Here is a 16,895-nt window from a genome sequence, read left to right on the forward strand (position 1 = left end):
TAGACCACATTTCATCATAACTAATGCAACTCACTCCATAAGCATAAATATGATTAAAAAAGATGAAATAAGGTAAGGGAATGGTTGATTTAACTATGTTAGGAGGCAAAATGAGCCCATATAATTACCCATTTATGGGGTTCATCATCACCCCCTACTAAAGTTGTTGCTCATCATCTGAGAAACTTATTCCATCTCCTCATCTTTTATGGCCCTGTTCGCCTCTCTAGCATCCCAAGCTTCTAATGTTGTTTCCTCTCCCTTCTCATAGGAGCCTCCTTTTATGTCTATCTATTCCCATTGCCTTTGCTCTTCTTCTTCTATCCTTCCTTGTAGCATGCCTAACAGTAGTGGTGGACTCAGTTTGAGGCCAATCCAGTTGGCCTACAACCTCTGCATTGAGTGCTTGTACATTGGCACTCTCCTTAGTGCCTACTTTATCCTGATTAGGGAGTGATATTCCCTGATATTCAAATTGTGTGGTAAAGTTTTCCATCTACTCATACACACATGCACACAGTCATGCCCAAGTAACCTTTCCATGTCCTCAAAATGTGCAATGGCCTGTACTTGATCACTTATATATCTAGGGGCAATTTGGGAATTATTGGCAAGCAACTAGTGTGTGCTGATGAGAGCCATGGGATCTGATGGCTTAGCTCTGATCATTAATGGCTCATTCTACTCCCTTATCATCAACATTTTTACATTTGTTGCCCTTAACTCTTCATGGTTCATCTAGGAAGCCATGGCCATTAGTTGTAGGTCCCCTAGCCTAGAATTGGGGTCCCACACATTCATGTCTGTGAGGACCATATTATGCAGGTAAAATTCTACCATCTTTGCCTTATATTTTGTTATGATTTGATCACACAGGATCATAAACTGTCTATAATCTTAAAAAGGTATTGTGCCTCTTTGTGCCAAAGTCTTGATCTAAAATTGTAGTCATTGGTCCTTGAGGTATAATACATAGGATTTTTCTAGTGTTCTACATTACAGCCCCTCCATGGATAAGCTATCCATGCATGCCAGTTTGATATCTTTCTCCTTTAGCTGCCTCCTTAGAAATTCATTTTTAGTTTGAAGTTGGTTTCTTGCAATTGCTTCTCTATGTTTGACAACACTTAACTCTCTGCCCATTTCTCTAAGTCTGTTCTCCATATGGCCAACATCCTCAACTCCCTTGGATTTGGCTACTTGCATCCATATATGTGTTCTTATTCTTTCCTTCTCTAATTCAAAGAATAGTGGAATTGCAAATGTTTGCAGAATTATCCTTCCTCCTTCAAGAAGATGGTAATAGGAGGCAAGGCTCGGCTGGAGATTAGGTTCTTGTGGCTCTGTCGCTTCCTCCTTCCCTTTTGGCTGCTATTCTATTCTTTTCTCTAGCTGTTAGGTCTCTTGTAGCTTTGGCAGTGTCTCCTGTAGAACTGTATGTGCCTTCTGTAGGACTATTTTTGTGTCCTGTAGTTGCACTTTTTCCTTCTAGGTGGAAGATCTAGGACTCCCTCTTTCATATGTGATAGGGGTTTTAGAGGGAGATTCTTCCCCTTTGACAATGGTTGAATCTTCAATTGTAATAGGAACTATTGAAGATGGTTGGGGTTTCCCTGTTTTGATCCTTGTGCTTTTCCTGTCCTTGAAATACATGGAGGCCTACCTTTTTCTCTTTTCTTTTGGCTTAATTGGTGTTCTTAGGGCTGTGAGGGTAGTTGCTACCTACCTTTCCGGGGTCTCAGTGGGCCCTTCTTGATCTGAATTTGATCCATATAATATTGTCAAAGAACCATGACTATATCAAGTCGAACAAATCTCTACAAAAATCTAAAACAATGATCAAAGACACCCTAAACCAGTGGCAATGGCAGCCAACATGGAACAACGAGGACTTCAGTCAAAGCGCATTGACCGAGGCCCATGGAGACTGTACAGGAGGCGAAATAAGCCCCTAGGATCCCCGGAATGGGAAAAGGAGGTGGTTTTTGATGCACATCACTAGGTGAATAGGGCCATGAAGGAAAATCTCAAGCACTTAGTCGCATGGGGGAACTGAAGTACCATGGGTCAAGAAGGAAAACAATCGCTAAAACAAATGGCAGGACCCATGCTCTGGAAACTGGCAATTTTGATCGGGGTGCCCTTAAACGGTAAGAGGTTTTGGACAAGAGCACAGTGATTCCATACAACGATCGATGCATGGCAGGTAGAGGTGTGAGAAAACCATCGTTGATGGTGTACTATCAGTCTAGAAAGTCAACCGCATGAAACGTGCATATGGCAATGGATCTATAGGGCCCAGATCGGACGGCTAAGATCACACCCTATGAAGGAAGCAGAACTGATAGGGAATTAAGCCATGTTTTATAGGGATTTGGAATCCGTTTGACTGCCACGGTGGAGGAAGAACGCATCCATGACATAACTGCAGAAATGAACTGACAAAGCATGCTGGCACCATTTAGAGGAGGACAAGTGGCCACTCCCTGAGCGTTCATGATGATGCCGAATAGGGAACTCCAAGCACATCGATAGAAGGTGAAGAGACAGAGGCAGAAGAGGAACCAAACAGGCATTGGAACAGATGGCTAAAAGCCATGAATAGAGACAATCGAATCAATCAAGAAGAGACAGAAGTCGAGAGACAAAGAAGTGGAATAGTGAACCCTGAGAGGAGGACTGAACACAGAGAATAGTAAAGCAAGGCAGAAGAGACAGAGGGCTGAGCTGACCAATGGCAACATCGAGCACCTGAGAGCTTGAAGATTCAAGACATCCCATATAGGAATATATTTGGAATGAGCATCACATTTGGCTCTTTCCACTGTAGACCAGAAGGTCACAGAGATTGTAGGAAAAAGACATCTGTGTACTCAAGTGGCTTGGGGAATCCAAGAACCACCTTGCCAACCAAAACCTACTTCAAGAGAACTCACATTGAGTCCCTATATTGTAAATTCTCTGCTTAAAGACAGAATAAAACAAGGCCACCACTGAAAGCTGGACTAGATATGTAGCCTTAGATAGGGTGAATTCCTTATTAAAATTTCTTGTGTCTTTTTGTTTGCTTATTGTATTTCTCTGTTGTCTTTACATTTTATTGTCTGTGTATTGGCAATCTGATCGATCCATTCCTTCAATAGCAGAGGAAATACACACCAGCACACGAGTCTGTAATACCTTAGTTTAATAAATATTTAACTGATGTTACTCATAGGGTGAATATCAGATCAAGTGGTATCAGAGCTCTACACTGTAAGGTTAGACAATCTTGTGTTGGTTTAGCTGTGAGTGCTCACAAGATCAAAGCTCAAATTAGGAGAAGGAGACTTGGTGGAAACTAATCATGAAATTGGGAGAGTCTATCCTCAAAAGATAATGTCAGAGGAAGGTTCTGTAGGGCCAAACCATCAATTCATAGATAGTTTCCTAGCTATAAAGTCTATGGTAGAAGAAATGATTTTAGAAAGCAAAAGGTGGAAGATGTATCAAGATCTAAACAAGATAAAGAAGAAGATGAGTCTCACTTCCGCGACCACTCCAAAGGAAAGGGGGAAGAGGAAAGCTTTCTCACACCTCCTAAAAGCCCTGTGCATAATAAGAAAGCATCTTTGATTAAGTTAGATGTTAAATTTTATTTGCCTATATATGATGTAGAGTTAAATGCTAAAAAGTTGGACAATTGGATTAGACAAATTGATGTGTATTGCAGGGTACAGAACATAAACTCAGTCAAGAGTAAGATTCAGCTGACAAGCCTATGCCTGGGAGGCACTGCCTTGGTTTGGTGGGAAGGTAGAACCCAAGCTGATATGAAAAGGCATGGCAAGACCATCTCTGTCTGGAGCGAATTTGTTGCTGCAATCAAAAAGCAGTTCTATCCATTGGCCTACATGCAAGAAGCCATGATGAGTTGGAAAACTCTTCGATAGTTGAAAGGGAAAAGTGAGCAAGTGAATACTCAAGAGTTCAGAAAGTGAGCATTGATGTTGGGTATCTCATTAGACTCACCAAAGACTCTTTTGAAGTACATTGGTGGTATACACAGCTACATGAGGCATACCATCCTCATGTTTAATCCCACTAGTATAGATCAGGTATCTGTACAGGCTACCCATCTAGAGGCTAGAGGAAAGAATGGAAATCTACAATTTGGGGGACCATCCCAACCCACTGTAAGCAAGAGCAAGGAGAAAATAAAACAATAGTGGAAAGGAAGGAAGGCTAACACTACACAGAAAGCCAAATATTCATGCACTCACTATAAAAAGGAGGGGCATGATGATGAGCATTGTTGGATTCTCCATCTAGAGTTGAGACCTAAGAAGTCCGAGGGAAAGAAGAAGAATATAGCTACAGCTATTTAGAGAGATTTGGGATCAGACTCGGGAGATGAAACAACTATAGCAGCCACAGGTATAAGAGGTATGAATTCTAAAGCATCTACTAGTAATTCTGCTCAATCTGTTATTCATGAATAAAATGAGAGAAAAATGCATAAGCTTTTCCATATTCGAGTTATTTCCAAAAATCAAAAGATTGAAACTTTGTTTGATAGTGACTCACAGGTAAATTTTATTTTTGAAGTAATTGTAAATAAATTGGGATTATCAACTACACCTCACAAGAAACCATACCCATTAAGATGTTTAAATGATAAAGCACAACTACAAGTGACTAGACAGTGCAAACTCAAGTTTTCTTTTGGGTCAACATTTGTAAATGAGGTTGAGTTAGACATCATTCCTTTGGATATATGTGGAATTGTTTTAGGAAGTCCTTACTTGTATGATAGAAAGGCTATTTTATATAGAGCTAAGAATAAGTATCTACTTGTTAAACATGGAATCGAATACTTTGTAAGAGCTCATAAGTTCAAGAATAATTATATTCTCATAAACTCAGGACAGTTGAAAATAATGATCAATTCATGTAAACAATTCTTACTTATGGTTGTAAAGGAAAAGAAACCTAATAAAACCAATGTATTTGAGGGCTGTAATGTTGAACAACAAGCTGATATAGAAAAGGTTGTTTTAGAGTATGATGTCTTGTTTCAAGAACCTAAAGTTCTACCACCCAAAAAGGGAATAGTACATGATATTATTTTACAGCAAGATGTTCCATTGCCTAACATTGGGATGTATGGGTTGTCTACTTTAGAGAATATTGAAATCAAGAAGCAGGTGCAGGAGTTGCTCAAGAAGGGCTTCATCAGGCCTAGAACATCACCATGTGGGTCACCAATCATTTTGGTGAGAAAGAAAGATAGGTCTTGGAGAATGTGCATTGATTACTGAGCAGTAAATAAGATAACAATAAATAATCGTTATCCCCTTCCTCACATAGATGATCTCTTAGGTCAATTAAACGAAGCTATTTATTTCACTAAGCTGGATTTGCATAGTGGATACCATTAGGTCAAAGTTGCAGAGCAAGATGCATGGAAGACTGCCTTCAAAAAAAGCAGGGATTATATGAATGGCTGGTTATACCTTTTGGCTTAACTAATGCTCCTACTACTTTCATGAGATTAATGAATGATGTACTCATACCTTTTCTTGATGATTTTATTATTGTGTATCTAGATAACATTCTGGTTTTTAGTAAAATGTGGGAAGAACATTTAGAGCATGTTAAGCAGACATTAGATGTTTTGAAAAGAGAAAAAATTTATGTTAAACTCTCAAAATGTGAATTTGGCAAAACATCTCTAAACTACTTGGGTCATATAGTAGGGGAGGGGAATTGAGAATAGATCCCTCTAAAGTGGCAATCACTGTGAACTGGCCTAAACCCAGGTCTACTACAGAAGTGAGAAGCTTCCTAGGAGTAGCATAATATTGGAGGAAGTTCATTTCTAACTTCTCCTCGATTGCAGCTCCCTTGCATGCTTTAACATGATTGAATAAGGTGTTTTAGTGGGGAGGCAAACATCAAAAAGCCTTCGACAACTTGAAAGAGAAAATTAGTACAACACCTGTAATAGCACTACCATATCTACAAAGACCATTTGAGATCCAAGCTGATGCAAGTGACTATGCCATGGGAGTAGTATTGACACAACACGACAAACTGATATGTTATCATTTTGAGACTTTTAATCCTACAGTAGTTAACTATCCTACATATGATAAATAATTGTATGCATTAGTTTAAAGTGTGAAAAGGTGGAAACATTACTTAATGGGTAAAGAGACAATAATACATACTGATCATCAGCCACTTCAATATCTACGCTCCCAAACTAAGTTGCAACATTCAAGACATTACAAATGGATGGGGTTTCTACAACAGTTTCACTTAGTCATCAGATATAAAAAGGGCATACATAACAACGTTGCAAACATGTTATCTAGACCCATTATAAATGCATCTACCATACTTAAGCATAATTCTATGCTACATAAAAGCTACATAGGACAACATGCTAAAGATATGGACTTTAAAGATGTATATGCAACTTTGAGTCAAGACAAAAAAGTAGAAGAATTGGACTATCATATAAAGGACCAACTCTTATACCATTGTGGGAAACTCTGCGTTCCACAAACAGAGAGTGTAAAGACAATTAGGGAAGAACACACTTCTCTGATATCAAGTCACTTTGGGGTAAGTAAAACAGTTGAACAACTGCAAAGATTCTACTATTGGCTGAAAATGAGTGAGACTGTTTCTAAATATGTAAGAGGGTGTACCATGTGTGCTAAAAGCAAGCCTAGAAATAGAAAATTAGGCTTGTACACTCCATTGCTAGTTCCTTCTCACCCTTGGGAAAGTGTTTCCATGGATTTTGTTGGAGGACTGCCTATATCTAGGAAAGGGCATGATTATCTATATGTTGTTATGGATAGGTTAAGAAAAATGTGTATTTTAATGCCTTGTAGTAAATAGATTACAGCTGAACAAACTGTAAAATTGTTCTTTGAACATATATGGGTTCATTTTGGATTATCCACTTCCATTGTATCTGATCGAGACAACCAATTTGTGGGGATGCTTTGGTCAAGTCTGTGGGAACTGATGGACACCAAGTTGAAGGAAAGCACAACTTTTCATCCACAAACAGATGCCCAGACAGAAGTAGTAAATAGGACAGTGATCCAGTTACTGAGAGGATATTGCAGCAAACATCCTAATCTTTGGGATGAACACTTGTGTTATGTGTAGCATGCTTACAACAAAGCCAAACACTCTTCTACACGGAGATCTCCTTTTGATACCTGTTTTGGTTTCACACCAAGCTCTCCTTTGGATTTTGTCTTTGGTAAAGATACTATGGTTGATGGACACAATGATGTGGACAAGGCAACTAGGTTCATTGAATAGATCCAGGAGATCCATCAGGTAGTACAGGAATGACTTGAAAAGAGCCAGGCCAGGTATAAGGCTAGTCATGATAACCATCAGATGGAGCATAGTTTTCAAGTTGGAGACCAAGTCTGGCTGTATATTGGCAAGGATAGGATGCAAGGTGAAGGTAAAAAGCTAAAGCCTATCAGGTATGGACCTTTTCGGATACTTGAGAAGATTGGTGAAAATGCTTTTCACCTTGATTTACCAGCTTACATGCACATCTACCCAGTCGTAAATGCAGATTGCTCGAGATTGTTTGAACCTTCAATGATTGAGGAACCTAAAGAGCAAAGTCAATTTCCTTCTATTGATGACCTGCTACCTGAATACCTCAATGAGTTGCAAGAAGACACAATGCTAGATAGGAAGGTGAGAACAACACACAGGGGAGATGTTGGGTACCTCAGGATTGGGCTGAAAGGTTCAAAGCCAAGCAGTGCAAAGTGGATTGAGATTGGAGAAGTGAAGAAATAGTATCCTCCCTTAGTCAATGCTTGAAAACCAAATTTTGGTGGTCCAAAAACTTTTTCAGTAGGAAGTTCATGATCGGAATTGGATCCTTAGAACACTGTCAAAGAACCATGACTATATCAAGTCAAACAAATCTCTACATAGATCTAAAACAGTGATCAAATTCACCCTGAAGCAGTGGCAATGGTAGCCAATGTGGAATGATGACGACCTCGGTCAAAGCACGTTGATCGAGGCCCATGGAGACTTTGCATGAGGCCAAAGTAGCCCTTGGGAGCCCCAGAATGGGAAAATGAGGTGTTTTTTATGGCTGGGTGAATAGGGCAATGAAGGAAAAGCTCGAGCACTCGGTCACATGGGTGAACCAAAGGACCATGGGTAAAAAAGGAAAAAACATGCTAAAACACAATGGTAGGACCTGGGTCCTGCGCCCTGGAAACCGACAATTTTGATCGGGGTGCCCTTAAATGGTAAAAGGTTTTGGACAAGAGCAGAGTGATTCCATACACCGATCGATGTGTGGTAGGTGGACATGAGAGAAAACGGCCATTGATTGTGTGCTATCGGTCACGCAAGTCAACCGCATGAAACGTACGTATGGCGTCAGATTTGGATGGCCTAGATTAGATGGCTAAGATCGCGCCCGATGGAGGAAGTGGAACCGACAGGGAATTAAGCTACGTTTTAGAGGGATTTGGAATCCGTTTTACCACCACAGTGGAGGAAGAACGCATCCACAATGTAACTAAAGAAACGAACCAACGAAGCATGCTGATGCCATTTAGAGGAGGACAAGTGGCCACTCCCTGAGCGTTCATGATGACGCCAAAGAGGGAACTCCAAGTGCAGCTGCAGAAGGTGAAGAGACAGAGGCGGAAGAGGAACTAAACAAGCATTGGAATGGATGGCTAAAAGCCATGAACAGAGATAGTTGAATCAATCAAGAAGAGACAGAAGTTGAGAGACAAAGAAGCAGAACAGTGAACCCTGAGAGGCAGACTAAACATAGAGAACAGTAAAGCAAAGTAGAAGAGACAGAGGGTCGAGCTGACCAACGAAAACATTGAGCACCTGAGAGCTTGAAGATTCAAGCCATCCCATAGAGGAATATGTCCAGACTGAGCATCACATTTGGCTCTTTCCACTGTAGACCAGAAGGTCACACAGCTGGTAGGAAGAAGAAGTATGTGTGCTCAAGTGGCTTGGGGAATGCAAGAACCACCCTACCAAGCAAAACCTACTTCAGGAGAACTCACATTGAGTCACTGTATCATAACTTCTCTACTTAAAGAAACAATAAAATAAGGCCACCAATGAAAGCTGGACCGAAGATGTAGCCATGGAGAATAGGGTGAACTCCTTATTAAAATTTCTTGTGTCTTTTTGTTTGCTTATTGTATTTCTCTGCTATCTTTCCATTTTATTGTCTATGTATTGTCAATTTGATCTATCCATTGCTTCAATAACACATGACACACACACACTAGCACACGAGATCTGTAATACCTTAGTTTAATAAATCTTTAACTAATGTCACTCATAGGGTGTATATCAAATCACTTCTCTTTATTTTGCCTCTGTTGCCTCTTTTTCTCCTCCTTCTGCCTCCTTTTCTATCTCTGTTTGCTCTACTTCTTCCTATTCTATTTCTTCCCCCTTCTCCTCTTCTATCTTAGTTTCTTCCTCCTCCTTTTCTTGTCATGTTGAGTCATCAGTTGCTTCCCCTTCTCCCCCTTTCTGCTCTTCGTCCTCACTGTCAGAAGGACTGATATCGTAGGTGAGGGCCTTTATGTCATCTTCTGCTTTCATGTTCCTAAATACTTCCCATGTTATAGGGAGTGTGAATGTATCGAGGGCTTCTTCCACTAAAATTTTGATTAACTCATGGTGAGTCAGGTAATCTAGACTCCCTGCCTTAAACTTTATGCTAGAGTCTATGAGGGACTGTAGGAGGAAATAGGGGATGCTAAGTTTCTGGGGTGTTGGAGTGTCCATGCCATATCTCAGCTCATGAAGGATTCTAAAATAGTAGCCATAGACTATGTTGTACCTCCCTTCACAGGAAATGTATTTGATGATTTGATAACTAACCTCATGCCAAGGGTATGGTATGCTAGCCCTTCTAATGCCATTTTTATCTTCTACAGGATGTTCATTGTTTTGGAAGAAGTTTTTCTTGGCAGCCTATCCAATTGGTTTTTCATCTTTTCTCCAAGGTAATCCAAGAGGAAGGGTAGTAACCCTACTAATAAATTCAAGTGTTATCTCCATGGAAATACCTCTAAAAGTGATAGTGGAATGTGTTTTTGAGTGAGGGACTAAAGAGAGGGAAAATTCCTATGCAATTTCCTCATCAAACCCTCAGAATTTCTCAAAAAAGTTCATCCAATTTTCCCTTGTGAATATGGCCACTACTTGGGGATGTTCATGGACCCTGGTGGAATTAGTGGGCTCCTTCCTCGTGAAACCTCTTATCATTGTGCTTATACCCCTTTTGAACACCAAATGTAGAGATGGAGACAATAATTTTGAAGAAATAGGAAAACAGAGGAAAACTGTGTTTTTTTAAAAAAGCAGGCAGAGAATTTTTATGTAATTCATCTTCTTCTATGGACTCAATTCCTTCTTAAAATGATATTATTTTTTCATATGCTAATAGTCAATGTGGGTATGCATGGAACCTACCTCTTGAAGCCAGAAATCGAGCAAAAAACCCGTCTTTTCTTCTTGAAAATAGTTCACTCTCCCTCCTGTAGAACATGTAAGTGCTCCTGTAGATAATGCCGACAGCAGGAGGATGGGTGAGATCGATGGAAAACAATGGTTTCGAGGCTGCAGGGTTATGACAAGTTTGTTGTAGCTAAGTTTACGAGGATAGGATGAAGGAAAACATGGTGAGAGTGCTCGAGGAGGAGTACTTATTACTTCTTTTAGATATTTCTAGTGATGGGGGTGAGCTGGAAAAAATGTACGTTGGCCATATTTGGACCATTGGTCCCCACTTGCCTTGTCATCATGGTTCCTTCCCACAATCACCTCTCATTTTTGCATCGGAGTTTAGTTTTACATACCCTCCACTACATGTCCTTGGTATCTTTCTTTGAGTTGACTATGTGCATATGTGGGTGACATCTTCAGATGAGTGCAATCAACTAGATGAAGGTGGCCAAGTTAACTAGCCACACTTTCCTCATTCAACCTCAACCATCTCATTACTCATGCATATATTTCAATTACACAAATGCCAACGGAGGAGCGGGTTAGTCACTTACCTGTGAGTCGAATGTATGTGCTGTGAGGTATTTTCGCTCCTTCTACTGCTGCATGCCTGTGTTTCCCTTGTTGCATGCTCTCTACTTTCTGATGTGTGGTTGTTTGTCTTATGCAGATATCCTCTAGCTAGATCTAAGCTTCAGATGTCTCCTTCAATTCTCATTGTTGCACTTCTTTTGTTGTTGTGGCTTGATTTTAATGGGATCAGCTGCTACAAGAATTGCTACAACAACTCTTGTAGTTGCTTCTCCCCTTGAAATTTTAGCTTATTTCTGTGCTAGGGGCTGTGAGGATGATGCCAGAGATGCCGATGGAGATGGAGAGGTAATAGGGAAGCTGCAAGTGAGATTCGAGGTGTTTCTTCCTTCCTTATTTCTGTTTTTTTCTCCTTTTACTGAAAACTATTTTTTCTGTGGTTTTCTAAGACAGGAAGAAAAAAATGATGATGATGATGTGATGTAGGTGTGGAATGGATGGAAAGGTGGGTTGATAGTTGTAGGAGGGTTTTTACATGATCTTCATGAAGCTTCCCAGCCCCTCAAACTGCTCTTTGGAACCATTTATGGCTCTCTGTAATTCCTACAGGAGCCTCCTGTAGAAAATAGAGCCTCGTGTAGAACACACAGTTTCTGGAAAAAAACACAGTGGGGTGGAAGAAAGGCCAGAAATATTGGAGAAGAGCCTGGAGGAGGTGCTGGTCTGAATGTTAGGGCTCCGTGGCATCTCCTCTTGCTCTCTGTGGTCCTCGTGCAAACCTGCAATGCACATTAAAATTCAGTTTTCTTTTTCCATTTTCTCTTTTTTTCTTTTTTTGAAAATAACTAGGGTGCCTCAAGGAGGTTTTCACCCTAATTTCCTGCCATCAGCACCTCCAAGGGAGGTTTTCACCCAGGGACCTTATTATCCTTTTTTCTTTTCTTTTTTTTTTGACATCACTGGGCCGCCTCAATAGAGGTTTTCAACCCAATGATGGGACTTCAAGCGCCTCATGGAGGTTTTCATCTGAGTCCTTATTTTTTTCTTTTTTTCTTTTCCTTCAATGAGTGGGTGGAGTGGAGGCTAAGACATGCTCAACTACCATCATTTTCTTCTTCAAATCTTCAATGAACTTTTTCTTGGAGAGGGGATTCTTGTAAATTTTCAACTGATGTCCATTGACAAGCATGGGGATGACCTCATCATCAATGGTTCTGATCAAGACTGATCCATTGTCATTACATTTTTCGCAGTGTAGGGTCCCAACCATCTTGTCCTCAGCTTGCCTTTGAAGTCTTTCTACCTTGAATCATAGAGCATTGCCTAATGTCCTTCTTGGAATTGCTTCTCCTTCATATTTTTGTCATGCCATGTCTTCCTCTGAAGCTAAAATACCTCTATGTGGAGAAGGGATTGCAATCTTTGTTCATCCAATCCATTGAGTTGGAGTAACATTTCCTTCTCTGCATGGCTTTGGTCTAGGTCTAGCTGAGCTGCCATCCTTAGTGTATTGAATTCAAATTTTATTGACATCAAAGCCTTCTTCCCATAGACCAATTCATAATGTGTGAACCCTGTAGTGGTCTCCCATGTTGTGTTGTAGGCCCAGGTCACCTCAACTAATCTGTCCACCCAGTCATTTCTACTACTGCTCACTACCTTGGTCAGAATTCCTTACAAAGCTCTGTTAGTGTCTTCCACCTGCCCATTGGCTTCTGGATGGTAATGGGTGGAAGTCATGTGCTTGTTTTTATTATGTGTGAGCAGGTCTTCAATCAAATTGGAAGTGAACTAGCTGCCTTGATCTGTGTTCAATTCTCTTGGATACTTGAACTTGTAGAATATGTTTTCTCTCAAAAGCTCAGCTACTTTTTCCTCTGCTACTCCTTTGATTTCTTTTGTTTCTATCCACTTTGTCATGTAATTGATGCACACAATGATGTATTGTTTCTATCTTGAAGGAGGGTTGATAGGACCCACAAAGTCCATGCCCCACTCCTTAAATGGCTCAAAGGTCACTTGAGGTTGCATGGGAATCTCATCCTTTGGAGTAAGTTTCCCCATCCTTTGACACTGATCACATATGCTGGTGTATCTCCTCACATCTTGATGAAGAGTGGGCCAATAGTAGCCTACTTGCAATATTTTGAAGGCAGTTCTCTTTGTTGCAAAATGACCTCCACAAGGCCCATCATGACAGGTTAGGAGAATGTGAAAGACTTCCTCCACTCTGACACATCTTCTCAAGATCTGATATGGGCCAAGTTAGAAGAGATTACCCCCAATTCAAGTGAAAGGGGTGATTTTCCTTACTATCTTGCTCTTCTCTTTTGACGACGGGTGTGGTGGAAACTATGTTGAAACCAAGTAGTTTGCTATATCAATAAACCATGGAGAAAGTACTGAAATAGCAAACAGATGTTCATCTGACATTTGGTCATCCACCATTCCTTCTTCACCTACAGGCAAGTTTACTCTAGACAAAAAGTTAGCAACAACATTTTCTTTACTAGGCTTATCAATAATGGTTAGATCAAACTACTGCAATAAAAGAAACCATCTAATAATGCTAGCATTTACATTTGGTTTGTTCATCAAATATCTAATTGTAGCATGATCAGTGTGCACAAAGGTTTGATAGCCTGTGATATAAAGTCTAAATTTGTTTAAGGAATGCATAACAGCTAGGAGTTCCTTCTTGGTCATTGTGTAATTTAACTCTGCCTTTGAAAAAAATTTGCTTATAAAGTATATGGCATAAGGCAACTTTTCATCAATTTGTCTTAAGGCTGCTCCTATTTCTTTGTTTGAGGCATCCGTGTGAATGTGAATGGGCAAGGCCTAGTTTGGGCCTCTAAGAATTAAGGCAGTTACTAAATTGCTCTTCAAGGTACCTAGGGCTTCTTGATAGTTTTCGTACCATATGAACTCAACATATTTTCCTAGAAGGCCAAACAAAGGAGAGGCTATCTTACTGAAATCTTTAATGAATCTTTGGTAATATCCAACTAAGCCTAGGAAGCTTCTGACATCTCTCACCTTTTGAGGAGGTGAGACCCTTTGGATGATGGAAATATTGTTGGGGTCCACCTACAGCTCTTGCTGAGATAGTGCATGGCCTAACATGGTCCCTTCAATCATAAAAAAATTGCATTTTTCCAGACTAAGGGATAGGTTCATCTCAATACACTTTTCTAGCACTTTTTCTAGGTTAGATAAAGCTTCCTGAAAGTGAGAACCATAAGGAGTAAAGTCATCCATATATATTTCCACTACATCATGAACTAGTTTAGAAAATATACTCAATACCGCTCTTTCGAAAGTGGCTGTAGCATTGCACAAACCAAAAGGAAGCACCCCGTATGCAAAGGTACCCCAAGGACAAGTGAAAGTGGTCTTATCTTTGTCTTCTGACCTGATTTGAATCTAATTGTACCCAATGAACCCATCTAGGAAGGAGAAAAACTTTTTCCCCGCTAGACCATCTAACACATGATCTATGAACAGTAAAGGAAAATGGTCCTTTTTAGTGGCTTTGTTCAATTCCAAATAGTCGACACAGATTCTCCACTTGCCATTTTTCTTTGGCACTAGCACCAAAGGAGAGACCCATTCACTGTCAAAGATGGGGTAGATGAATCCTACATCAAGCAATTTTTGCAATTCTTCCTTAACAATGTCGTGTTGGATTCATCCTCCTTTGAGGCTACCGGACTGGTTTGAAATCTTCGTTAATGTATATATGATGAGTACATACTGAAGGGTGCACTCCCTTCATCTCCTTATAACTCCAGGCGAAGGCATCTAAATTCTTTCTCGATAAGCTGCACAAATCCTTCTCTTGAGAAGTGGAAAGGGATGGATTGATTTTCAAGGTTCTTTCTCGGTCGAACTCTATATTCTTAACACAAAGAGAGGTCGGTTCAGCCACATATATATCAGTTGAGGGGTTGTTTTGGGTTTCTCTCGCTATGTCCTCTAATGGTAAGATACTGGGGGGTGGATTCTGAATCAAATTTTCAGTCATATCATCCTCATCTTGCATTTTCCCCCCATGGTGGTTTCTAATGCACAAAGTGGTGGAGAATAGACCTCATCATCATCCTCCTCCTCGAACCAAAGAGGTAGATCATGTTCTAGCAAGGGTTGGGAAGGAGGATATAGGATTAACCGCTTGGACATATGCCCGTTCTTTATGGTCATGTTCCCAACTCAACAACTGATGTAGGCATCAGCAGTAGCCAACCAGGGTCTTCCCAGGATGAGAGGATACCCAGTGAGCTTCGCCTTCGGCTGGAGAACTAAGAAATCAACAGGGTACTCCCAAGAATCAATGGAGACCATCACATCTTCCATAATCCCTTTAGGGGTCATGGTGGAGTGGTCTGCTAGCTACAGTACTATCATGGTCTTCCTCAAGGAGCCCTAGAGGTTAAGTTTGAGCATTGTGTTGTTTGTCATCACATTAATGGTAGCTCCCAGATCAATCAAGGTATGTGGGATCATGGTGTCATTGATGTGGACAGCAATTACTGGGCTTCCAGGGTTCAGATATTTTGGACAGATTACCTGCCCCAACATCAGGTTGGACAATTGTCCTATGACATTGATGGTTGGGGCATCTCTTTTGTGCCTTCCTAGATGCCTAAAGAACTTCTCTTTGATCAATGTATTGTAGATAGACACATCTTTTATGGCTTGGAGAAGTCTTAACTTCACACGTAACTGTTTCAATTCTCCCAGAAGTTTAGTTTCTTCTAGGGTAGGTTATGTTGTCCCAGATAGTCTCTCAGGAAAGGGTGGAATTGTTTTAGGTTCACTTTCCTATTTATCTTCCTCAACTTCCCTCAGTGGAGGCTGTATATCTGGGAGAACCTTCCTAGATCATAGGTTAATCTCCTGAATCTCTACAAAATAAGTTGGGCTTGATGGTTCCCCACTATATACTTGTTGAGCCTATCTATTATTCGGGTTTGGGTTCAACTGGGTAGGCATTTTGGGGTTGCCTTAGTGGAGCAGAAGGTAATGGTTGTGGTTGAGTAGGTGGTAGAGGCAAAAGAGTAGGAGGAGAGTTGTATTGGGGCCTCCACCCTTGATGAGATGCATTCCATTGAGGCTGCGGTTGAACATAGGATTGAAATGAATGAATGACGTGTTGGGCATGATATTGAGATGGGAAGTGTTAGGTAAACTTGACTCAAGATAGAGTCAAAGTTGACCATGTTAAATAGTGATGGTTTTGGGGCACATGGTATTGAGCATCCATAGTATTCTGCCCATGGTATTATATGTAATTGAGCTTATAAAAGGCTAGAAGGACTTCATTGTAATGCAAGACCTAGAGGTGAGTGGTGAAGGCTCACTTGGTCGGATCAGCCAAGGTTTTGGCCAATGCGAATGAGATCTTATTAGGTTGGGTTTTTCCCCATATTTGGGGTTTTCCCAGATAAACATTTGTGTTTATGTGTTTATGGTTGTTGCTGGTTATTTTTATATTTATTCCTCTCAATAATTATTTATGTTATGCAGTAAGTTTCTTAACAACAGGTACCATAGCCAAATATTGGCTTCAAAGAGATTTTTGATGCCAGGGGTTTATAGTGTCTGATGAGATCAATGGAGCCTTTTTACAAATCTAGGTCTGGAAAATAATAGTGGAACGTGGAAGAACATCGAAGAGAATGTGCAGAAGATAGTGCCGTAACTACCAGGGATCACAATGCATTTGCGATATTTACCGGTTTGGAACATGCTGACGAATTGTTCAAGATTCATGTGGCTATTTCAAGAAGGTTGAGAGATACCTTTTGGTAATATTA

Source organism: Pinus tabuliformis, chromosome 7, assembly GCF_031772625.1.
Source record: "Pinus tabuliformis cultivar Carrire ecotype Pingquan chromosome 7, CPIR1, whole genome shotgun sequence".
In the NCBI taxonomy this organism is placed as follows: Eukaryota; Viridiplantae; Streptophyta; class Pinopsida; order Pinales; family Pinaceae; genus Pinus; species Pinus tabuliformis.